This window comes from Pelmatolapia mariae, linkage group LG16_19 (assembly GCF_036321145.2).
Source record: "Pelmatolapia mariae isolate MD_Pm_ZW linkage group LG16_19, Pm_UMD_F_2, whole genome shotgun sequence".
NCBI lineage: Eukaryota > Metazoa > Chordata > Actinopteri > Cichliformes > Cichlidae > Pelmatolapia > Pelmatolapia mariae.
Window position 1 is genome coordinate 62,745,163 of NC_086241.1, and position 24,840 is coordinate 62,770,002.

General features: G+C 37.9%; 1 protein-coding gene across 4 annotated transcripts in view; it reads left to right on the plus strand.

Moving 5' to 3' along the window:
• Positions 1 to 24,840, plus strand: part of LOC134644456 (leucine-rich repeat and fibronectin type-III domain-containing protein 2) — a 136,483-nt gene that overhangs the window by 85,815 nt on the left and 25,828 nt on the right. For all 4 annotated transcript variants that reach the window (XM_063497523.1, XM_063497526.1, XM_063497524.1 and 1 more), the window contains one exon: positions 12,392 to 12,479. The gene's annotated coding sequence lies outside the window, so the exon portion shown is untranslated. The remainder of the gene's footprint in view (positions 1 to 12,391; positions 12,480 to 24,840) is intronic.

Here is a 24,840-nt window from a genome sequence, read left to right on the forward strand (position 1 = left end):
TAATATCTGCTTACGACACTTTGAATACTTTGAACGACTAAATCTTCTCAGAAATCCTGCATTAAGTATGGGAACAGAGCCATATGACCCTACTATAGTTCATCAAGTAACCCTGTAGGTTATGCCTACCTCACAAAGCTTCTAGCACCACCTGTATCCCATGTAAGCTTACATGACCTTCATTGTGACATTTTCTAATCTGATGGTCAATTATTAAGCAGATATTCAACATGTAAGAGCAGTATCTTTACCCAAAAGACACCTCAAATTACAGGAACTATAACCTAAACAAAATTATTTTTTTTATTAATGTACATCTTGTTTCTAATGTGGCTAATGTAGACCTTTTATAAAACATGATAAAAAATAAGTCATAAATCCTTTCTCAGGAAAAACCTTTTTTTTGCGACATTTTTGTTGATAAATGGCAGTCATTCGTACCTGTGTGCTGTAGCAGGTAACAGTGAAGTATCAAAGTGCCTCTTTTCATTTGAATTTAACTTGAAATTACTTTAAAGTGCTCTAAGGTCACAATGTCTATGTAGAATCAACCTTGAAAATTTGCAGCCAGGAGAAGAAATGGCAAATTTGCTGAACCTGGGAATGGCCTTCCTATCCTGTCCCATCCCAGCAGGAAATCAAAAAGATGATAGCAAGTTAATATCAACTTGCAATCTATTGATTGCACTTGTCAGCTTTTACAATCTGGCCTATTCTGTTGGTCTCAGAGTTTCCTGGTAGCTGAGGTGTGCCCGTCCTCTACCTGACAAACTGCTACTCCTTCAGCTGTCCAGTTCTCACCACTACCTGACTCATCGCCCCTCTTAAAGCTGCACACAAGAGCGCTATCACGATTCACTAATCCTGCTCATTAAGTCAGGCCCCTGGGCTCTCATTACTGTACATCTATTCCCACATGCCTTGTACCAGACTTCTAGCTTTCATCTTTGGCAGCATGTGCAGATGACATGAATTTGCCATGTGCAATATAGTATGTGTGTCAGGATTTTGATGTCTCTGTCAGCTGCAGGACCAGATAACATGGGAAAAGGCAGCTACTCTCACTTCATTTTGGTGGTGAAGGGAAAATTGCTTGGATTGCACTCATGCTGCTTGTTACAGACTCTCTGTGAGCTTCTATCAATGTTACTTTTTATACTATAAAGCTGGCCTTTAGCACATACTGTATTCACCTACGTTGGAGCTAAAGTGTTTTCTTTTGGACTCTGATATTCCTCTTTGAGTTGCAGGGATAGTTATAATGTTATGAGTGTATTTGCTGTTTGATACTGCACATTAAGCCTCTGGGCAGCATCCATCTTGCATTTATTGCTGTTATTCTTTGTGTTTTATCTTATTGCACTATACCAAATTCACCCTGAAGTTCTGAGAGGACAAAAACAAATATACTTTTCATAGGCTGAAAAATTGAGTTTCCTTCACTTAATGCAATTCTGTCTGCTCTTCAGCTTGTGTAAAGGTTGTGGCAGAGTGGCAAGTGCTCGAGGGATCTATATTAACCTCCCTTTGAAGTTACCCGTACAGCCCGTGAGCTCTTTGGATTTCCTTATTAAAAGCCTTTCTGATTCATCTCGGAAACAACTGAGACCAATCGGGAGCACCGTCGTCAGAGGCCAACCTGCATCTGAAAATCCTGGTGATGCATCATGCCCATCCAATCGCATAAAGCCCTTTGACAAACGGTGCTAAAATGCCAGTGACAGGCAGCAGGAGATGGGCTTGAAGAATGAAAATCATCCGCTCTCAGACTGAATCACAAAGTTGAGAAGCTTTGGCTTTCTGTCAAAAAATATGCACAGGCTGATGAGGTGTTCTATTTATAAATGACTGGTAGTAAGGATTTTTTCTAATCCCAGAGGGGGAAGAGAATAGATGTGAAATACTGTACCAGAGGAGTTAAGTGTATGACAAGGTATTACGATGAAAAACCAGGGGTTGTCTAGGTGATAACAGCTAATTATGACTCAGCAGTTTTCTTTATATCCTCCACAGAATGGAGCACAAGTTGTCGTTTAAAACTGTGTAACTCCAGTAAATTTTTGTTACATGGGACTTTTTTGTAACACAATTTACTCTTTTATTTAAATATTATGTGTATAGATGGGTGGGCTCCAGCACCCATGTGACCCTAATAAGGATAAGCGGATAGATGGATGGAGTCTACATGGGACATTTTTTGATCTGGTTAAAAAAATGTAAAGTCAACATAATATTTAATAGCAATAAGTGAGTGAAAATGGTTTCCAGTGTGTTTCACTGCTGCAACTCATTGTTGCATGTGACATATGGCAGGAAAAACAACATAAAAGTCACGAATGATTCCCAACATATGGGTACCAGCAAGAGTGAAAGGGATCATTTACAGAATTGTAGTGAAACCAGCTGTTACATGGGTTGTGGAGAATAACTTAATTGTTTTTCATACTCTCATAAGGAAGTATCTTTAAAGAAACCTTAATTTTCATTCTTTGTCTAATTTATATGTCATCACTCAATGTACGCAATATATTTTTTCACTCTTTCTTTATGTTTTGTGGCCTGTTTGCAACAGTTCAGTTGAGCTCTGTTTAATGCAGTTTTGGCTCCTATCTCTTCAAGGCCCCAATGAGCCCATTCTGTTCTGATTAGTCAGCTTCCAAAAACTGATTTCTGCTGATTCAAGAGACCATTAAAAAATTGTGGATAAATAGTAGATCCAGACCACCCAGGTGCGTTTCATGTGTCATGAACAAGTATCTCTCTATAGTTATTTTATCCCAGTCTGATTTTGTTTTTCGGCACAATTATATTTTAGACAGCTTTTGAAATACAAGTAAATATGCACCGTTACTGCCCCATTAAAAAATTAAAACTACCAAAGCAAGAGTGCTCAACCTAAAACCTCAACCTAGACTGCATCAACTGCAAAGTGAGGTATTTATTCATTAAAATAGCTTTCAAAACCTGGCCCATCTACCACAGTAGGGAATGCATGTTCACAACAAACAGTCACATAATTTTAAATTCCCATCTGTTGTTATTGGAGTAAAACTGATTTCACAGAACTGATTTGAATCCTGGCAGGTTTGGTTATGCACAAAAACCAGGTCGTTATTAAAAGAAAGGACATACTGTAAGTGGAGCATCTGCACAAGCCTACACACTGATTTTTAGTTGTTTCAAGTGAAGCTCCTGTGATTGTCAAGAAATCTGTCCAAAGTTGTCCAAACTCATAGATTCTGAATTTTTTATTGCTCTACTCTGGTCCACATTATCACAAAACAACCATCGGAAGCAGTTATAGACAAGCAACAGATCTAAAAATTTTCTTTCCATTTTTGTAAAATATACAAAGGGTTGTACTCTTCAAACATGCACATCTAAAGTCTTTGACACTAGAAGTCAGGCTATCAGGAGCCAAACAGACTCCTAAATTGACCACATGCTCAGAGTGGCAATTATAGACGTTTCAATTTGCCAATTTAGCAGCAGGAAGGCTCTCAAAATGTTTTTTCCCTCCCCAGTGCTTCATTGAAAGCTATAAAATAAAAACACTGAAAGTTGCTTAAAATAAATCAGCATCTTTACAACTAATGTAATGGAGCAAATATGCATGCAAATCTGGGCTGGGTAGATTAATTAGAAACATACTAGGAAAAGATTACAATCAAAAATACAATCAAATAGCTGATTTCTCTCTTTAATGAATAATCAAGAAGGAATGTTTATGTTGCTTAGTGAAAATAATATAGCAATCATGGCCTTATTAACTCACTGGCAAATCCATTCATCCATCCATGATGGGGATAGGGGGTGTGGGGTGGGGTGGGGTTTCTGGAAACTATCCTGTTGTTTAGACTGTGGGAGGAAGTTGGAGTACCTGGAAAGAACCCAAGCAAACGTGGGAAGAACATGCAAACTCCACACATCAGAACTGTGAGACAACAGAAGTGGATTCATAAAGTAAAACAAAACAGTCCTAAATCAACCAAAATCTTCATATTTTAGATTCCACAAAGAATCCACAGTGCACGTCGATGTTAGACTTGCTGTTTGATGGTCAGCATTTTAAAAAGAATGTGCTTCATGTGTCCTCTCCAAGCATTTTTTCAGTCAAGAGTTTATTAGCAAAAAGTGTGATTAAACTGTCTATGCTCATTAAAGTTGTTTACAATGTCACGAGTATATGTATCTACAGTAGATATGTGTATCTTGCCCATACACAGGAAAAGAATGAAGGTCAAAAAGACAAATGTTTTAAATTAATAAATATTCTTAGTGTCAGGGAGACAAAGGGTGGAGGCGGTGGTCCTCATTTTTATTCAAGATGGGTGTGCAGAGGAAACTTGGCCAGTTTAAAGTTGAAACCTTGAAGCGTTACCTAATGATCTGAGTCACCTTCACTCCATTTAAATAAACTGTATCAATACATATTGAAAAGGGAAGATTGTGTTAGCCTGTTTAAGTTGCTTTGCTGGCTCTTTTCATCTTCTTTTCAAGCTCTTTTGGTTAATGATCCTGGCACCTGCCAATATAAATTAGGACTGCTTTTCACATTTTGAAGCTGTGGATCTGTATTGAGATACCTTTCAGGAGGGAATAAATCCTGTGAGCCATTATAGGCAAAAGAACAAAGTACTTAGCCGAATTGAGAATGTTTTTGGGAGCACTGTTGTCCTGACAGTAGTTGTTGTCATGCCAAAATGACTGAATCAATTTGTGGCATAAGGCCACTTTTGCCCCAGGGATGTTTCTTTTTTCCTTTTTTTTTTCAATTTTACACTTCATTTCATTTTTACATTAGACATTAGATATTACTGTCTGCTCAGTGTCTGAATGGCACCAAAGTAACATTACCTGGGGGTAGAAAGATGCACTATACTCATGACAGCCACCAGCCAATATCACAGAGGGATGCATTTTAAACTTAACCTGGCTCGCTGCTGGACAACACATCCACCAACCTCCAAGGAAAAAAAAAAAAAAAAACTCCAGATGGCCAATCTGACTGTGTCATCCAAACTGGAGTAAACATGCTCGTACTTCTCCATGCCTAGACGTCAGGGATGACATAGTTTGAAGTTCTAAGCAGGCCAAAGAACTTCTTAGCCCACTTTTAGAGTTATTACAGTAAAATAATGAAAATTGCAGAAGAAACATTTAAATAATAAGCTCACATTATGGGTTAAATACATGTTTATACCCAACCAACCATGGCTTTATCAACCTAAATGATGTTACTGAGAAAGTCCCTGACAAAAAGTAAAAGAAATTAAATAAATATATAACTATAATGGATGGAGTAGAGTTTTAAAGAAGTGTAATACTTCTTTCATTTTTTAAAGGATTTAGTGCTGCTGTTTCCTTGTGATGAGTTGGTTGAAATGTGGTGACTCTGAAGGCCAGGGCCAAGGTACAAACTGTTCTCAATTTATGAAGTGGGGTATGGAAACATACACACCTATCACCCACAAAGTGCCAATAGAGTAAACTCCAGTACGTATTTGTTGCTTTATAGACAATTGTATGTTATAATAATAATAGTAATCATGATAATAATAATATAGGGTTGACACAAAATCATAAGACACACTTTATTCACCTAATGATGCACCAGTTTATGTATGGATGCCATTTGGAAATCACTTCACTGTAGATTTTGCAGTCGTGCTTGGATAGAAAGGCCCTAAAAATAACCGATTACAGAAAAATTGTCAGCTCTATGACAAGTTAAATCAATGAGAGGCTTTAAGATTGCAGTGGAATAGATTAAGTCACCATTATGATCAATTAATGACAGTGGAACAAAAATTACTCCCTTGTGGTTTTGTTCTGTCTGCATTCGTATCATATACAGAATGCAGTAAAGTGAAATTGAATGAACTCAATAGGCAGGCACCCAAGAAATGATCACATCATCATTTCATAGTATTTGGAATTTGTATGGAAGTTTGTTAGAACTGGTGTATGAGTTATGACCAAAATTTATTTTTTGAGATGCCGGTGACCTTTGACCTTCCAACTCTTAAGTGAATTACGGAGGCCAAATTGTAAATAATTTAAAATATTTTTTGCAGTGTATTTATTTTTATGAATATGAGACTGTCGGGCAATCTGAAAACATAATTACTTAGGTCATGGCTGCTGCTATTGTGTAGGTATACACATTTCAAGATCTTGCTTGAAGGATTCAACACAAGATCCTTGTATGTGTGCTCAAAAGCAGACAAATACCACTCAGTACACATCCCTCACCTGCCTTGCAATTTTCTTCTGTCTGTTATCTCCAGTGCTCTCAGTGTAATGACGAGTGTGTGTGTTCTGAAGCTTTGAAGCTCTTTAAACTGCACTGGCTGGTTGAGTGGTCACAGATATGGAGGGGAAACCACACGGACTGCATAATGACAGTGTGTGTGTGTTTCGATAAACCCTTTTCTCACGGGCACTAGAACCACCCTGGCAGAAAATGTGATTACACTTCTCAGCGGGAGGTGCAGTGTAGCATGTTGTTGCGGGGGGTTACCTGGCTTGTCGTTGAGACCCATGTTTGTTTCTTACCTCAAACCCACTAACAACTTTGTGACGCGTGTAAGTCCGAGGCAGATTGCGGAGGAAGAATTTATGTGTGAGGTTTTTTTTTTTCCTCTGTTGTTTTTTCTTTTTTTTAAGCTGAACGTGAGCCAGTTGATAATGACTGAATGATGCGTAATGTGGATGACAGCATGTGTTGTAGCCTCACTGGTGTAAACTGACTATTAAGTTAAAGTGAACTGAAATATGAGTGAATAAAAAAACCAACATGGTGTGGTCACAAAGTGGGTTTTTAGTTTGAGCCAGAATGGTAAAAGCCTGCCAGCTGCCAACAGCTCTCATGACTGAAACACACTTTCCTGAAAAAGAGAAAATGAATAACTCACTTACAGTGTGCCAGAGTAGACATAGTAGGCGTATGATAGCTGATATTTAAAGTCTTTCTTTTTTTTCTTTTTTTTTAATGCTTTACATTAATGGTTGAAGATATCCTTTTAGCAAGCCCAACATCTGAAAGCCCGTAGCTTTGACTTTGATGTTTAGGGATAATGCTGGTGTTTCTCTTGTCAACGAATGTTATGAAAAGACCAATAATGCATTAGTTCCTCTCTCGATATTTTACCAGTGGCTTTTAGTTTCTACTGAAAAACATATCTTTCAAAATGAACCACAAATATACAGTTTCCTCATGTGAAATGGTCAAGTACACGGCACAAGACACTGTTCTGCAATTAAAATAAGTGGAAATCTTAGCTTGAAGCACATACTGAAAAAATGGGGTGGGAATGTAAGAATATCCATTTAACTGCCATTGCAATTACTTGGAAAGAACCCCAGTGAGAATCTGAACAGTAAAAATAAATCCAGAGCTAACCAATGCCTGCTAGAGGAATAAAACTGCAAGCTACTTGCAAGTATTTTGGTCGTGTCCCCAAGGTGATGATGTTGTGAGCTGAAATCTTGTTTTCATAATGCTTTTTAATATAAATAATATTTGGGGGAGGGTGGAAGAGTGGTGCAGTTTTCACTCCTGTTGTCTCACAGCAAAAGCGCTTCTAGTTTGACTTGTTGGCTGGGTCAGGCCTTTCTCTGTAGAGTTTGCATGTTCTACATGTGCCTGTGTGGACTCTCTCAAGGTCTTTTGGCTTATAGGTAACATACATTTCACAAGGGAATAAACAAGCAAACAAGTAAACTTTGTCCCTTTTACTTGTAGTCTTGTAGTACTATTTCATTTTTGTCTTATTTCTTAATATGTACTTGGTTGCTCTAATACTAAAATGATAGAGTAATTGTAGGAGGTAACAGGTAAGAGATACAGCAGATAAATCTGGAGTTACAGTAAGTCTAAAAGTATGTTTCTCAGTCCCCATTTTGAATAATATATTTCTTAGCCACTGGCCTTGATAATAACATGAATAAACCCTTCAAATGAATCATAAAACATCCTAATTTGGATATACTTGGTAAAACTTTCCACTGTACATTCTGTCATTTTTGTCAGGCACTGGTTTGGGACACCGTGTGTTTCCAGGTTTCAAGCATGAATGCCAATCAGTGAGCCACGTCTGGAGTTTGAAGCGAACAGAACATTTCATTAAAATCTTCATCAGTCTCTGTTTTGTTCTCGTGTTATTTTCTTCCAGACGGCAATCTGTTCTGCCAGACCTCAACTCCTCAAAGTGAAATTTCAAAGAAGGCAAATGAAATGGAATTTATTCATTTTACTTGATGCCATACTGAGATTAAGCACACAGATTCAATAGTTTGTCTTTCAAATAATGCTACAAAAATCAACAGCCCTATTTAATTGAATATATGGATTCCAAGATTGACCTTCTTTCTTTTTTTATAACTAGTTATCTTTGCTAGGAACTTGAAAATGCATTATATTACTGACAATTCGTTTTTTCAGTGAGCAGAGTTTTGCTATAATATCCACAATATCCAGGTATTTTCATTAAAGACTTGTGATCCCTTTTTCTTATTACCAACTATTAAACAGGAAATAATGCTTCATAGCAAAATCCGATCCATAAAATTCAAACAAAAAACCAGTGAAAAACTTTACACGATAACACATTTGTCTTCAGAAGACATTGGTCTCTAGTGGGTGTTCCAATTATGACAGGGATAAAGGAGGAAGCGGAGTGATATTTTTAGTAACATTTTCTAACCAGCTTCAGCATTGGTGATTGTCTAGATCACAGCCTTCCTCCTCAGTCTGTATTTTCAGGTTCGAGAGGTGATGGTGAAAAGTCATATCTTCTCAAGATCACAGTTTATTTCCTGTTTGGACCTTCATGTTTTGCACTTTTTTCCACTTCGATTCATTCATTTCATTTTTATTTGCTGGTGAGGTTTAGTCACGAAAATCTCAGTTGGGTTTAGTCCAAATAAGGATCTTTTACTAAAATATGCCCCTAATGTTGCTATAAGCTACATATATCACATGCCAAATTGCATAGAGTGTGAGAACATCCTGCACATATCTGTGACATGGCAGCAGCTTAGAAAATATGATATAGTCCTGGGACTAAGAACAAGCTGGTTTTATAGAAACTACAAAGTCTAGACTGTAGGTCAAGGTGCATTTGCCCTGATGATGATACACCTGTTGGTCAGGATTGTTTTGTTCTTGTGCCAAAACCTAATTAAACTTTTCCCATTGCACAGTCCCATAATAATATCACTACATATTATGTCCACAATGCCTGAAGATTATTCAAATAGCAGTGCAATGGTTTCTCTGAGCACCTATGACATCAAGCTGTTTTCTTCATTGCCTGCTGGTTCACTAGATTTGATTTCAGCTGCTAAAACAGAATGTCCCCTCACTACCACTTCATTAAGCTGCTGATTTTACATTCATATTAGGTTCATATTTGTAAATGAACTAGTTAAAGATCAATTTGATGGTGACTGAAACACGGAAACAGGAGCAAACAGATTTCAAATGCATTATACATTTTATTAATAGGCTTGTTGTGTTGTTATAATGAAACTCTGCTCTCCTGGCATCTTTGAAAGTCTCAATTCCCTCAGTCATTTTCCAAGCCTGAATGGGCATCACAGCAGGTTATTTGCTCTAAGCAGTGTCTTTAAATGCAGACAGTTAATGACAGCAGGTCAATAATGTGTTATTTGCATTCCCTGGCTGCTGTGTCTTAAAAGCTAATAATGACATTATGACCGGGGAAATCTCAAATGATCAGCATCAACCCACCACACACCTTCTCAGATCATTTCACCTTAAATATTCCAGGAAGTCAGATAAATTCTCTTAGGTAAGTATGCGGTGCATGCTGTGTTTGGTAACACTGAGACTGACAGGTAAAGTCCAACTGGGGACCAGCTAAAAGCTGAGGCTTAGGTTGTTCTTTTTGTAGGATTCCTTGGTCTTGTGAAAACTGTTGATGAGCAAAAACTAGCCCAGATTGAAAACACGGCTAGTAGTGCTCTTGGAGACCTTCAATTCACCAGCCTGTCATTGTGAGATGACGAGGAAAGGGGAGGCAGGAGAAAAATGAACCTGAATGAAACATGGTGTGTTTTGAGACATTGAAGACAGGCAAGAAGAGAACAGTAGATAAAAAGGGGTTTCAGTGAAAGGGAGCATTGACTAGCTATGAAAAGATGGCTACCCGTCCCTGACCCTGGTTCTGCCAGAGGTTTGTTCCTGTTAAAAGGGGATTTTTCTTTCTCACTGTCTCCAAGTGCTCGCTCATGTGCTTGGTCATGTGATTGTCTGGGTTTTCTCTGTATTATTGTATAGTCTTTACCTTACAATATAAAGAACCTTGAGGTGATTGTTCCCGTGATTCGGTCCCAGAAAAATACAAAATTGTAACTAGAGAATTTGGATCGTTTGGCTTTTGTGTAGGTAGGCAAGATTCAGTAAGAAGGACTAGATGTTACAGTCCCTGATAATGCATTGCTTTAGATGGAGAGACTCTTGAGGGATGATGAGGAAAGGCAGCCCACGCATCGTTGTGTGCCCTGAGCTAGAATCTAATATTGGGTGTGGCTGGCTAAGCTCTAGACTGGGAACTGCTACTGGCTGGATTTGACTGAGTTCCGATCTGGAGACTATGGGGGAGTCTGTACGACAATGAACTTCGAACGGGGTGCTGATGCCCTGAGGGCTGTGGGGATTTTCCTGCCTCTGGACTTCAATCGACTGATTTGACTTACTTCTTAAAAAGTATGTGTCAATGCGAGGCCCCTTTCTCAGCTCGCTGAGGCACTTCTTCCTGCCTTGGTGGATTCTAAGGCCCATGTCAGTTGTTAGTTTTGACCAGCCACAAATGCAGTTCTGCAGCTTCTTTCCTACCATCATTGATGTATCATTATTAGCAATGCTGGTTGATCTATTGATCGTTGGTACCGTTCCGTGGTTCGTTACCATTAAATCCGTCGAGAAAGGGTCTTCTTCCGCCCCTGCTCTCGCAGACCCTAGGGGTATCTTCTCCTTTAAAAATTTTGTAGCAATAATGGGTGTACCCAGGTACGCTAAAAAGTGCTGGGTCCTGCTGGTATGAGGCGCTAACCCACACCAGCCCCGTTAGCGTCTATTCCCTCCTGTCAGCAGTCTTTCCAGGCTGTCATCTGGTCTTTCCCTGATTGTCAGCTGCCCTTTTGCAGCGGTCACTGGATCACTCCAGAGTTCTGATTCAGTAAGAAGGACTAGATGTTACAGTCCCTGATAATGCATTGCTTTAGATGGAGAGACTCTTGAGGGATGGCTGTTATGAGGAAAGGCAGCCCAGAAACTTTGTCAGCAGCACGCATCGTTGTGTGCCCTGAGCTAGAATCTAATATTGGGTGTGGCTGGCTAAGCTCTAGACTGGGAACTGCTATTGGCTGGATTTGACTGAGTTCCGATCTGGAGACTATGGGGGAGTCTGTACGACAATGAACTTTGAACGGGGTGCTGATGCCCTAAGGACTGTGGGGATTCTCCTGCCTCTGGACTTCAATTGACTGATTTGACTTACTTCTTAAAAAGTAAGAGAGAAGTGATACTCCCTAAAGCATAAGTGGAAAACCAATATGTTTGTTATCAATGTAGAAAAGAAAGAGTCAAGACCATGTTTTCAAAGCACACTCTTAGAGACTTTATTGTTCACTGTAGAGGGCATATAATGCATGTAAGAACAAAAAATTGGTCATGCATGATATTCTGCATTAAGTCTGTAATGCAGCACATATATGAATCTGTGCCCAAACAGATTCATAGACACGCATTCAAACACACCCACACTCTTACTCCCACAGACGGCAAAGACATAGCACAGCTTCCAGACTGTGTGTTTAGAAAGGCAAACAGCTTGTAGGGACAACTGGTAGCAAAAAATGAAAGAAAAGAGACAAATAATGTGCATTAAGTCATTGCAGAGATTATAATGTCACTCGGGAGCTGCAGCCCTGCACAAACACCCTGCTGTGCTCTATTTCAATAATTTTCCATAAACCAATCTAATCTCCCTCCCTCCTACACTGTGCTTTAAGAAGATTTTATAGGCTTTTGTTTGAGAAGCAGATAATTCCTTATAAATCATAATAGCGCTCCCTGAATTGTAAAAGGTTTCTCAGCTTAGTGGCATGATTGGTTCACAGCAAGTATGCATGATAACACCTGTATTGTTTGCGATGGACTTCAGATGGCCTTATTTCAGACCACACAACACAAAGTTATTTTCGCACAGACATATATCTGACATGTACGATATGAAGTGTGATTCATCACCGCATGTGTTCTTCCTAATTAAAATAGTCCTTAGCAGAAGTATATTGCAATTGAACTTTTGTGACCTTTTCATTTTTGGCTTCTTACATACTTCTCTTTTATTTTGTCCAGGCTAATTCTTCACCTTGCACTTTGAGTGTGAATGTGTGGCCTTGAGATATTTCCAAGGGACCATATGGCACAATACCGCACAATATAGGTAAGATTTGATCTCGTTTTGTCAAATTTTGTGTCGGAGACAGAAATAGTTTTAGTCCTTGACCTTTCTTTTTCCAGCACACATACAAAATGAGGGCTTGGCAGGATATCCACTATTCAAAAGATATTTAATCTAATAAATATAATGGAAATGTAAGAAAGACATGATAGTGCATAGTGTTTCTTTTTATAGTGTAACCTTTCTCTCTAGGAATAATGCCTAAAAAAGATTAAACCCTGTAGTTTCTTTCAGTGAATTAGCAGCTATGTCAACATATTCGACTGTCTCATTAAGTGTATAGCTCACTGTCATCAAGTGAAACCTCTTTTCTCTCATTTGCATTAAATTCATTCCCACATACAGCTGTTACCCCATACCTAAATGCCCTGAGTAGGAAATCCCAATTTGACTCCTACCAGACTCTTACAGCCATTAGTGAGCATTTCTTTTCTTCAAAGTCTTGAAGTGAAGTGAAACTGTCAAAATATATCCTAAAAATTTCCATAACAGATGTGGAGAACATAAACAAGTCAAACAGTCTAATAACACTGCCCTCCGCATATTAGGCCTTGCATATTATTTAGTCATTGCAAGCACAAAGTATTCTAGTTTTCACCTGTCATGTACATAGCCTGTCTTAGCTGCCAAAAAGGTGAATTAAATGGACTTAAAAGTGTTGCGTTCTTGCACAATTAACCACCTACCAAAATGTGTGTGCTATATTTCTGTTTTTACAGAGTAATTTTTAGTATGGTCTGTCGGTGAAAAGGTTTAATAACTACATTAACATCATATTGATGATCTAAAGTGACGCACCACCAATTTTACACACACACGGGTCATTGCTTGTAATATTACTGCTGCTCACTTTGTGAAAATAGTTGCATAATATCTTCAGTGACTCAGCAGGGAGCTTTTCAAAGTTTGAAAGAGAAAACCCTGATGATTTCTGAATTCAGAGACAAATGCCTACAAAGTAAATGCAAGGTGGGTAAATACATAAGCAGTGAAATGATATTATTTGGATGCACTGTGGGAAATATTCAACCAATTTTGCATGTCAGAGTACATCTACTGAGGAAATTATTAGCCTGCATTTGAAAACAATTGAATATCTTCTGAGACCCTGCAGAACTTTGACAAAATTACTCAATAGATAAACAATCCTATTGGCTGTGTGTTCATTAAAGTGTTTTACAGAAACATTCACAATAGCAAAGGAGAAACCATTCAGCTTTGCTCCAAATCAGTCTCAAGGTTGCCTGTGTTACATTTTTGTCACACACCTACCTATTCATCTTGATTTTCTTGTCTGAAGTCCCTGTGAAATATGAATACAAAAATGGGCAATAACTGTCTGTTTCCAGTGAAACTACGACAGTCCCGCTCCTGACAGAACAATGTTGACACAATAGCTATTTGGGGGCTTTCAGCGTTATCACATAATCTTGATCAGCAGATGGAGGTGCCCACTTGTTCAAATTTATATTCGAGTTACAGGGTGATGCACAAATCACTCAAAGAGTTATCTGGAGTGATTTTTGGATTGACAGACTTGGAATTATCATAGAAACAAACGTTAAGAAAGCCAATGTTAAGGATGCCAATATCATGCCTATACAGTTAGTATAGGAAAAAATAAACACCACTTGCTGTTTCCTCCACAGACTCTCTATATAGGTTCATGTATTCATGTCCCACCAATTGATTACACTGATTTGCAGTTTTTAGACTGCACCAACTTTAACTTTTCCAGCTAAGGTCCCAAATTGGAAGCAGCGAGACTAAAGTAAAAATAACTTACAGTAATGCAAACAAAGATGAATTCACACGTGAGCAAATGTTAGATGATTAAGCTACAAGGAGAACCGGAGGGATAGCAAGTGTCAATCACAGCTGTCAATCAATCACCACATACCAAGCGTCAAAGCCTTAACTTCCCAGTAATAGTACAACAATATTCAAAATGACCTCCACCAGCAAACAGGGAGATGCTAAAATTAGCCAATCAAGATGGTAATGACTTGTTGAAAAAATGGGTGACTAGCCGTGATTATGCTGAATGGAGTTCATTTGGTGTGAAGGATTTTTTTGGTGTCAATATTTAGTAGCTGTTCAGTCTGAAACACAATCAAATAAAAATGCTGATTTTACAAATAAATTCTTAAGGGAACTATGCAAAGTTTTCCTGGGTCAGGGGTCAGCAGTTAGCTTTGAGCATTGGGTAGATTTTTTTTATCATTGTTCAGAGAAGAATCAACATAGCTTGTGAGCAAAGTGTTACCTATGATAGACTACTAAGTAACTGTTTAAATCTATAGTAATAGTACTTTATCTTTCATGGACTATGATATCAGTGGTTTCTATAATTTCTTTAGTCTTCATTGCGGTTATTTTTGCCTTATTTCTTGTATATATGCTAAAGTTAGTGTTCCAGGTTGCTTTTTATTGCCTAGGTAGGTATCAGTCTACTCAAAAATCACACACGAATGTTCTCCAAATGTTAAATTCCTTTAAAGGTTAAATTCCTGACCAACCCAAAGAGTCATACAACTGACTGAGAAGGATTACTTAGAAGGACTTGGAACAGGGATGTAACTGAAAATTAGTGCATTTAGCCAGTTTAGTGATACACTGACTAAATACTCTTAATATAGCATTTTAGTTTGTATTTGTATATTTGACAACTCAAATTATTTCTCAGTTTAGGACATATTTGTCCGCTCTTTTACTTACTCACAGAGCTTTTTTTTTCTTTTTTTAATTACAGTCATGCAGCACTTTAACAAGGTGAAAGTGCAAATATCTTGCACAATGGGATTCTGATGGCTATAAATGTACTGAAAAAACTGACAGCGTGCATACTATGAACCATTTGTAGCTGTCTGATGAGTCGTTAAATGCAGACACCCATTTATTCCACCTATACATCTGAATATAACATTAAAAGTATGAAGAGGTTGCAGGTGCAGCAGAGTGTGATGATGATTATGGGTGCGATTCTATGATTATAAATGCTTCAAAATGAGGCTTCTGCTGTGAAAGTGATGTCACTGAGCATCAGTCTGGAGCCTCTGTGAAAGCTGTCCTACTTTCTTGATGCACACTTTAAATCCATCATGATATGCAGGAGATTCAATGCGATGCTCTTATGCTTTTGACGCTTTATTCTGGTTCACTCAGAAGGAAATGAAGCTCATGAAAAAAATAGAGATATTAGAAGACATGCAGACTTATTTTCACTTTTTCTATTTTTAGATCATTACTTTCACCATTTGGCCTCAGTCTTAGTAAGCCCTGCAATGAAACAAAGCAATGCTTACACTCAGGGCTGCGGGGGATTTGTTTTCATCCAAAGTACGTCCAGCTTAGAGCATACAGTACTTGAAGAGAATGGGTTTGTGTCTGGTTTTTGTTGGCACTGAAAGAATCAAACTGTTACAAATCATTTGAAGCTGGTACTTTGGCTCTGACATACCTTTTTTATACATCTAACACAGGTTCGGATTGGATGAATTTAATATAGTGTAATGTGATTATATTAATGCCCATAATATAAAGTAAAGTGCAGTAGTACAAGATGATTCATAGGTGTCTTTTGTGACGTGGAAGATGGTGCGTCACATATTTTCATTAATATCTTTTTTTGGTGAAAAGGAAACTCCTGAGGCTGAGAAGATAAAACACAGATAGATGAAGACATATTTTTAGACCTCACTGAGTGAAAGCTTGCTAAATCATTTTTGACCAACAGTAAGGGGAGCCGACAAGCTCTGACTCAGTAATTGCATTCCTCTTTGGAATGTCTCTGGAAATCCATCATGCATTGTTTCTGTTAGTTCCCCTCTTCATCCCAGGATTCCAAGAACACTGAAATGTTAATGGAAACTGTTGGCACACATGCTACAGATGTTAACTTTCAAATTACTGGAGCCTTGCAGATAACATCTACATTTTCTCTTGTACTTAATTGCAATGTGCTGAAAATTAATTATCTGATAACTAAGTAAGATGAACAAATGTACAATAAGTATCACAACCTCAAAGCTGTAATTTATAATGAATATTCTATATAAACTTTAAGCCCAGTGAACGTGTGCATTGTGTGCATTGTGAAAGAAAGCAGTCATCACCCAAATCCACATGTCTACCCTAACCCTAACCCTAACCCTGTACAGCACTTCTTAGCACTCTAAGAGTGTATCTCCTATCTTTTTATAGGAATCTTTGCTTTGCAAGTTTAACGTTTTGGATAACTCACAACAGTGACGAGCAGCAAATGTAGCATCTAAAATGATAGATGTTTTCCATGTTCTTTGTTGCTAGCTTAGCATACAAGAGGCATAAGGAAATGTGGTTAACCTGGGTTTGTCAACAATCTAATGCTCACTAAAACAGAAAAACAGCCTGCTGAAACACAAAAATTACACAAAAAGAAAAATCTGTCAAATGTATTTGCTATTCTCTAACATGTTAAGACTGGCATGCTCTTATAATGTAAGTTAGCTAAGCTGATTTAAACAACCTCTGTTTTCTATTGTGAATGACAATTTTAAGTGGTTTGTTACAAGAAATGCAAATATGTTTGGAAAACAACCTATCAAAGGAGCTTTGATTTGGTGAATCCTCTTGAAAATTAGAGAAAGAGGCCTCTGTTTCTTCCCATGGCTCCCTAGGAAAACCCAACCACTTATTATTTCTGCCTGAAAATATGATATGCCATGACAGAGTAGATTTTGTCACAGTTAGGTTGTCAGGATTGAATCTGTTCACAGACTAAAATTCAAAACATGTCTGATACAATGTCATCTGCTGCTACAGTCACAGATGTTACACAGAAGTACTGAATGGATGAAAACAGGTGCTCATCATCATCAGTGTGTAAAATTAAAATCAATTTGATCTTGTAAAATAATGCACTCTATCTACTAAGTGCCATAGCAGTACACCTATTTTACAGGTCTTGGAAATTGTCCATGTTTGGCTCTTTCTACTACCATTCAAAGTACAAATCAAGGCTTCTAGCTTGAAAAAAAACATCCTCACACATACTTGGTGTGAACACACTCTGAGTGTTTGTGTCTTGCAGCTGAGCGGCCACATGCATCGGCAGGAAGAAAGAGGCAGGTGTGATGACAGGAGGGAGGGCTGGTGGTAGAGGGGGGTTGGGGTGATCAGGAAATGGTGTAGGGAAATCTAATTTATTTTTCATACGCTGCTGAGATGGAATGTCATATATCATGCTATGCAGCAATTTTGTGCCCGTCCCAGGCTCACAAAAGATGAAAGAAAAGTGATCAAAGATACCGAGGGAGAAGTCAGCTGCTGGAGTTGCTATGGGATCCACTTCCAGTGAGAACAATATAAACTGTGTTGAATTACTCATCCAGTATACTGTCGCTATTGGTTTTTAGTGTGGCACAACTCACTTCAAACATCAATGTTAGAAACTTCAACAATCTAACATCCTTCGGGTGAAGCATACACATTTTCTTAGATAGTGGATTTCTTACACCCCAAGCAATGCTTTTACATTTTATTGCATAATCAGAGATAAAAAGATTGAATGAAAATTGGACTAATCTACAGACAGAATGAACTAGAGGTGTTAAAGAAACATCTGCACTGCCTTTTGACCGAAGCTTAAAAAAAAGAAAAAAAGAATAGCTTGACCCACTGTATAAAGGGTTTTATTTAGACCACAGACTGCATATAAATAAGCCCATGTTTAATGGTCATCAGGTTTGCATTGCAAACACAGCCTGAATATACACTTGCTGGCCACTTCTATTGTATTGAAATCTGAAGACTGTGGAGTGCATTTGAGTAAAGTCAACTCATGGTCTTTCTCAACAAACTAATTTGAAATGATCTGAGCTTTGAGCTTCGCCACATGTCAAGAAAATATTCCCACACCATTACACCACCACCAGCAGCCTTTGAGACAAGACAGGACTGATCCATGTTCGTTATGTCCAATTTTGACCGTACCAGTTTGAATTTTGTTGCAAAAATCAAGACTCAACAGACTAGGCAATGTTTCCAATCTTCTGTTGTCCAATTTTGTTGAGCCTGAGTAACTTGTAGCCTGCGTTTCTTATAACTGACAAGAGTGTCCAGATATAAGAAAGAGTGGCCTTCCACTGGTGGAGCCCATCTGCTTCAGGGTTTTATATGCTGTGAGGTTAAAGATGCTCATCTGCATACCCTGGTAGTAATAAGTATATCTGAGTCTCTGTTGCTTTCCCATCAGCTTGAAAGAGTCTGACCATTCACCTCTGACCTCTGGGATCAACAAGGCATTTTATTTCCAGAGAACTGCTTCTCACTGGATATTTTCACTATTACAGCCAATTCTCTGTAAACCCTAGAGATGGTTCTGTGGGAAAGTAGATTGTAGATCAGCACTTTCTGAGTTGCTTAGACCAGCTTGTCTGGCAGTAACAACCATGGCATGCTCAAAGTCACTCAGATCACCTTTCTTTCCCATTCTGATTCTGCTCAGTTTGAACTTCAGCAGGTCATCTTGACCATGTCTACATAACTAAATGCACTGAGTTGCTTCCATAAGATTGCCTAATTAAATATTTATGTTAACAAGCAGCTGAACAGTAACAGTAACAAGTGTACCCAATGAAGTGGAAAGTGAGTGTGGATAAAATTTATGGCAAATCTGGTCTTCTCCTTGTTTGATCCTAAGTAAATACTTTCCTTATGAGGTGACAGTCTATTTCACACGTTCAGTTTTGTAAGTAATAGACCCCACTGAAAAAAAAAAAGATAAAATTCACCATTTGAAAGTCCCTTGGGTTCCCACATCATGTCTGATTTCAAAATACCCAGGTGATGATAGCCAAAACATTCAGCTCAAAGCTATCAGGTGAAATTTCACTAACCATATGGTGACATTACAGTGGTGCATCTTTATTCTGTGGTTTAGATACAGACTCTTCTTTATGTATGAAGGTTACTTGATTTTAAGGCTAAGACATGGAGTGAGTGAGTTTAAAACAAACCAAATTAAACCCTTTCCCATAAACTGAGAAAATGTAATGGCAGTAAGTGATTAAAATGGACAAGGAAAAACCTTTTCCTCGTTTCAGCCACACACATTGTTTCTATCACAAACCACTTTCGATTATTCTGCAAAGCTGCTGCGGTTTTTAGATTAATTATTAAACCATTGATGCTTCTGAGAGCTTTCAAATCTCCAAACATATCAAGGAATTGGCTGTGAATGTTGCCTTATATGGCTTTTATGGCTCCTTTACTGTGTATCCTTTATGTGCTTTTTTTGTTGTCGTTGTTGTTGGCCTGGGGGTTTTTTTTGTTGTTGTTTTTTTGCCAGTTTGTTCTGCTATAAAACCATTCTGCAAAATAATCATTTTCTATACAGATCTAACCCTATTTTCCCCCAACTTCCAGGAGACCACAATAGTAGCTCAAATGCGATACTGACCACTCTTTATGAAGTTGAATGACCCATCATCGATATTAACATAGTAAAAAAAACACAATACAACCACCCATGCCACTCCTTTTCAATTACTTTGGTTTATTTCTACTTGCAGCTCCTTATTGATTGGCTGCAGCATTCCTCTTTCTAACCTTTTCCTTTTTTTTCTGCTTTGAGAATTTTCTCCGCCTTACTACACTCCAGAGATCAACCAATTACAGTATCTATATCAGGCTTAGAAGCTCTTTCTACTTCACTGGCGCCATGGAAAATGTTCTGATCTGCCCCATGTTCCACGTTATGATTTCCAAAGGAGATATCAAGATACATATAGAGTATAGAGCATACAGCATCTTCACTGCAAGAAATGTCCTTTTAGCAGGCCATTTGTTCTCTCATGCTTAGTTTTTTTTCTTCCCCCCCTCTGATGTAATTTGCTAGTGGGTGTGTTATTATCTTCAAACGAACAGCTGATATGCATTTTGAACAAGCGTAATATTACCCCACTGCCAGATACGGTACATCAGTCTAGTTTTCAATAGTACTAGATTAATTGATTGACTGTGATGCTTTTTTTTTTTTTGCCCAACACAACACTATTGCAGATCTAATTATCAAGGAACAACACTCAGCAAACCCACACAGCTCTTGTCTTTTGCCTTATGAAGATGAATAGAAACTAAATTAGTGAGGACTGTGGGTGGGTGTAACACTTGTTTTATCCCTATTCATTCTTTTCATTACTACATTCTGTCGCCTTCGACATTGCCCATGTCTGGTGCAACAAAATAGAAGTCTTTGAGTCTGTGTCAGAGCAACATGAATTTAATGAGCTCAAAGGTTTGCGTTACTGATGGGGTTTTGCTTTAAAGTGGACCTAATAAGCTTTTACATATTTTCTGCAAAATACAGTATATCCTCTCACAATGGTTGCTGCTCCTATTAAACATGGAAAGACTTTATCCAAATATTGACATCAATGTATGCCATTATAGGGGAAAATGTCAGGCTTCAGACTGTTTTAAATGCTTGATGTTTTTTCCCTCCTTGAATCTGTTTGATGTTGTCAGAGGGAATATCCCTAATGTGGCGATTTGAGCGCAGAAACTACATCCACCTGGTGTTCAAATCTTCTATTTTGTGGCATGCAACCAGGTGAAAACTGGCTTTAAAGTAAAGTGAAATTAGAGGGGAGCTTAAAAAAAGTTTGTTTTAGGCAGTGGATGAGCTAACGGGCTTCACCAAGGCCAAATATAAAACAAATAAAAACTATTTGTGTATCATGCAAAGTAACTTTAGTAAGATTACTGATGACTGTTTTGGTATTTCACCTTCGGTAATTAAAAAAGAAGTGTGAGATCAGACTACAGGCACAGATCTCATTTGTCACCCTCAAATTTTTCGTTTTTCACAAGTCAGTTCAATGTTTAGGCTCGAGGATCTTTGTGAAATTTGGATAAATAATTAAGCGGCATCAGTGCTGTCTTGGAGATATCACATTTTAATTGAAAGCATGCGTAACAAACCAGAACCAATGACTTTTTAAGACAAGTGTTTACAAGAAATACACCACGGAGTTGTATCATGGGAAATGTAAGTCCCAGTGTTCTTGGAGTTTAACACAGTCTCATTAAAGAGAAATTGTGTTTTCTTTTAAAGTGTTTTGGTTTTCGCTTCTTAAAATTCAGAAGCAGAAAAAAGTTGATGGAAAATAAAGTTTCCAAGTTGAATTTTTATGAAATTTCATCCACATTGTGTGTGACTGGTGTAGTTGTTATTGTCGTTATGAAGACATCGGCAAGTGCAGCTTCAAGTGACGCCTTTGAAAATCCAGAGCACAAAACGCGTTCTTGTGTTTAACGACGGATGTAATTATCATCACTGAAAGGAAGTCATTAAAACCAGAAAAATGTAATGCAGACTGACCTGTTCTTCAGTTTAATCCTGGAAAACCCATCAATGCATTTGAAATGACCCTTAAACACAATTATTGCCTCATGCCTCTAAATTGGAGTTTGCAGCAGTTTTTCATGATAAAGGCAGGTATTTTGTAAATATTTTAGAACCAAGTTTCTGTATATTATGACTATTTCAAGCTGGAAGTTGATCTAAACTTATTATTTATGTAGTTAAAAATTCAAAATCTCCAAACATTTCCTTTAGTCGCAGCAGGGGTCACGAAGCTCAGTCAAGGTGAAGTTACAAACCCATTTTTAGTTTAATACAGCAGGTCTTCTTACTTGATCAAAGCAGATGAATATTATTATTGCAGCATTCAACTGGAACAACAACAAGAATATTTCTTTATCGCTTGATGTAATTGCTTATTACCACGGGATTACTTTGTGTTTTATTGATGTGATTTCGTGTGATAATTAATGAGATTCAGTCCACAAATGAAACCCTCCGCAGCAGCACCCATCAGCTAAAGAAATTTGAATGAAACTAGGCCATCTCTGTTGCTCGAACCTGTTGCACACATTGAAGAGTTTCTGAAAAAGAAGAGAATTAATCAGCGCTAAGTTTTTGATCCCACTCCCTATTCAGTATGACAAACCCCCCGGAGCTCAGCTAATGCTGTTAAAATTTGCACAAGCGGGCATGTGCTTTTGTCAGATGTGTTTTTCTCACTTTGGAGAGGAAGAAAAGTTGTTTTGCTGTTTAACACAGAGTCAAAAGGCAGAAGAGCTCAATCCTGATAAGAAAGAGCATCTTTTTTGTGATACCGTATCATTTTTTTTCCTCTATAAATCATTTGCAGTTTCAACTTTCTTCTTTTTCCTGGTGCTGTCCCTCACCTGTCTCCCCTCTGTGATTAGCTTTCAATTTCAGTACAACATCAAGTGTAGGGCTTTTGTGGACAAGTATGTAGACAGAAATATGGTAGTCCAACATGTTTCATTGCTTCTCATTGCATCATGGCTTCTGCATTATTTTTATGCTTTGGAAATGTTTTGAGAGGAAAGCATGAGTCCAAGGTCTTCTTTTATCCCCCTGAACACGTTTTCACAAGTGCGTGGGAAAAATTGAGCACTTTTTCAAAAAGTGTCTGATTGAAATGACAGACAGAATAAAAAGAACTAACTGGTGACAAATCCTCTTTAGTATATGAGGCCAGATGTCTCTTATGCTGGAAAATATATTGTACAGTTATCAGAGTCTATAAGATTCAAATGCAGTGAGGACAAGAAATAAACCAACACAGAAAATCGAATCTAATTTAAATCTGAAAAGATGAAGAGAAGAAACACCACGAACACTTAACTACAAACATAATTCACAGGTGACATGTCCTAAGCAAAGATTTTAAAAGTTAGTAAGATTTTTTCTCTTTAAAGTGAAGAAAGAATTGTTCCGGATCATTAATATTGTTAAAACATTTAAAGGACTCCTTTAAAAAGAGAACAATAAGATACAAAAGAGCTAGAGTTTAGAATCAAACTGCTTTACGTGATGCAGGAGTATAGGATTTTTGAAGTACTGTGCATCAGTGACATCCTTCTGAGGGTACCTTGTCAAAGGAAGCAGTGAGCATCCAGCAAGGATCAATAAATGGATTTCAGGAGGCCTCCAGACTGAGTTTGACAGTACACACACTGCTCTTTCTGACACTTGCTTTGAATGTTGTATTTCAATCAATATACTTTACTGAATGGGCGTCTATGGTCAGCACAATCATCCCCACGAGCTTATCAAGCCACAGTGTGCATTATGTGCTCTGCGGCTGTAGTCCTAAAACACAATTTTCATACTGATACTAATGCTACATGTGAATTATCATTAGTCAGACCTTAAAGGATTATACCATTTGAACTATGATGGTAATGCAATCGTAAAAAAAAGTTCATGAGCCTGTTTGTTGTTAAGATAAATTAGTAGAACATAGGCCAGACTTTATTTTGAAATGGTTATTTTTAGACATCTGTTTTCTGAACTGTGATGCAGCACAGGAAGAAGAGAATGTAGTGTGGGGAGAGCTGAATTAGAAATTTAACTCTAACAGATGACGCCAACAGAACAAAACAAAATAAATTTAAAAAAAAATAGCAGAGTTGTGCCTCTGCCTTTGCTGCCTCCAGTATCACAAGTGGATTATATACTGGTGACACCACAAAGCCCACAGAGTTCAGAGGTGGGAAGACTCTGAAAAGTATTTATCTTCAAGCCTACTATAATTTTCCTGCTACCGTTTATTTATTTATTTGGATATATATGCGCGCAAGCCTTCACTGATGGAAGATGACAAAAAGAGGCATCAGCATCTGTGACAGGGACGTTCACTCTATCACTATACAGAATATGCAGCAAAGTGCATCTCACATCAAAGGGACGATTCTCCAAATTGCTGCCTGCTTTAATCATACGTCACTTTGATTTCTTTTATTATCTTTTATTATTGCTGATACTAATTAAAATGGACTCTTATCAGACTTTGAAAGGAAATCACATATTGAATAAGAAACAAGAAACAAAAGTTAATCCTTTTATTGTAGCAGGAATATTGGCTTTTTGAATTTCATGCAGATTATTTTGATTTGATGGGAATCTATTCTAGCAGCTCATCTTCAAACACATTTGAAACATCCTTCATTCTCCCTACAATGGAAGATTCACATCAGACATGTTCCTGTTTGACAAAAAGCAGGCTGACAGCTGGCTGATTACTTTTGTGCCCTTCATATTCTCCCCCTGTTGTGTACCTCTGTCCCAGGCATATTTCTCTTCAATGAGTTCTACCTGTCAGCCATTTTGCAAACATGTAGACTCATTGTATATGAGGGACCCTATTTCAAGCCTCTTGTCTCTCATTCAGCAAGCTTAAGCTCTTTAACACATGCAGTATGAATTATATAACAATTCCCCATATGGACAGTCTTCTGAATAGCCACATATTTTGCTGGCATG